Raw genomic sequence first — 2,260 nt, forward strand, 5'->3', positions numbered from 1 at the left:
GCTTTGAATTAGTTTGTAATGCTCCAAACTAATACTATTTAATATCACTTGGATTCGATTCCTGTTGTGGCTAGAATACATTACCACAAACCCAGTGGCTTAAAAACAACATGACTATATTATCTTACAATTCAGAAGGATAGATTTGTTTGTTTTTGTTGGTACTGGGGCTTGAACCCAGTGGCGCTCTACCAGTACACTATACACCCAGTCCTTTTACTTTTTTTAGAAATTATTTTGAGACAGGATCTTGTTAAGTTGCGGAGGCTGGCCTCCAACTTTTGATCCTCCTGCCTCAGCTTTTTGGAGTAGCTGGGGTTACAGGCACGCACCATAGTGCCTGACTTAGGTAGATCTTAAGGGCTAAAATCCAGGCTGCATTCCTTTTAGAATCTCTAGGGGATGCTTCATTCTTCATTCTTTTACAGCTTTTTGAGAGGCTATTCCCTTGGCTCCTGAAACCGTTACTCTGACTTCTGCTGCCTTGGTCCTGGCACTTTTTCTGACTCTGACCCCTCTTCCTTCCTCTTCTAAGGTTGCTTGTGACTACACTGGGTCAATACCAGATTAATCTCCCCACCTCAACCTCCTTAACTAAATCACATCAGCAAATTCCCTTTTGCCACATAGAGTGACACATTCACAGGTTCCATGGCTTGGGATGTGCACATCTTTGGGCATCCATTATTTAGTCTACCTTACCACTCCTGGGCTATATAGCAGGAAATGAGCTATCCTGAGAAACCACTGAGAAGAACCAGTCTACTTCTGAACTTGGTGGTGGTATTCTATTAAATTTAGTTGCAGGGGGAGGGGAACAGAGTGGGTATCTGAGGACCAATGACATATGTCCTCTAAGAATACACTGCCACACGGGAGTCCCCATCGTGTCTTAAAGGGAATGCCAGGCAACAAGCGAGAGTACCTGACACTCAGCAGCTGAGACCTTAGGAAAAGATATTACTTCTTTCAGCTTCAAAATCCACCTAAGTTAAAGGGGATAAATAGAAGTACCTGAAAGAACTGGAGTCAGGATTAATGAAAATATCACCCATGAAATCACTTAAGACAGCGCATCATCTTCAATAAACGTCTGTCCCTCCCTCAGTCCCTCCCTCCCTCTTTCTCAGTCCCTTTTGCTGGAAATACTGCCTAGTCCAGTCCTCTCATAACCTTCACTTGCTTGCCAATCATGCCAACTGTGCTCCGGCAACAGCTCTGGAGCTTGGGAAAAGCACCCGCATTAACCATGGAATCTGCAGCTAGTCTCTTAAGCTCTCTAAGCTTCAGTTTCCTCCTCTGTACAATGGGGATGAGAATGTCTATGGAACCAGGCTGTCATGAGGATTAAGTAAAACGATGAATGGAGAGGGTTTAGCAGTGTCTGGCACAAGATTAAGGGGCGATAAACAGTAGTACTGTTATTCTTCCCAAGAGGCCTGACCTCCTTTCTGCCTGGTCTTCTCCAAATTCCTCACTCGGGGAGCACCTGACAAGTCTCTGAAGCCGACTTGAACCCTGCCGAATAGTGCTTATAAACAATTCCTTTTGTGTCTGATATTGTGCGTCCTGTTCTACTCATTTTCGCGGCCCCAGTTCTACTTTGCTTCTCAGCGACCTGTTCAACGTTTTCCTCGCCTTCTCAGTCACCTGCAGTGTTCAAGTTCTTTCCTCCATAGTGGACACAAGGTCCTTGATGAGGGGTGTCTCCTGTGAAGTGTGTTGGAAAAGTACTTCCCCTCCTTGTCAGGCCTCCATTTCCTTATCTGGACCGAGTCCACAGAACTGGAAGGGTAAATTAGCGTTTCCAGATCTGAGCTCTTAAACGATAGAATGTAATTAAGTAGCAAGGACCCTGTGGGTTACCTAGTCCACCTCTTTCCCATTCCAGAAGGGGAAATCGAGCGCCATTTTTCCATTAGGAGAAAGTTCGTGTTTTTCTGTTTGGCCCCCGGGACAAACCTTCCCGGAGGGCAGGAGGTCCTGATTTCCTAACTGGGAAAGGGGGGACTCGGCGTCTCCAAGGCTCGGGGCGCCGGAAACACGTGTGTGCTCACCTACGTGTACACACGTGAGTGCACCTACAGCAGCAGGGGGCGCTCGGGCCGGCAGGGGGCAGCACAGACCCGGCTTACAATTACCCGGCGCAGCCCCCAGGGAGGAGGGCGTGCTGCAGTCCCGGCGGCGGTGGCGGCGGCTGGAGGTGCAGCCTCCCAGGTGGGAGGCGGGGGCTGCGGGCGCAGGAAAAGGCGCCTTGTGA

Source organism: Marmota marmota, unplaced genomic scaffold, assembly GCF_001458135.2.
Source record: "Marmota marmota marmota unplaced genomic scaffold, marMar, whole genome shotgun sequence".
Classification (NCBI taxonomy): Eukaryota; Metazoa; Chordata; class Mammalia; order Rodentia; family Sciuridae; genus Marmota; species Marmota marmota.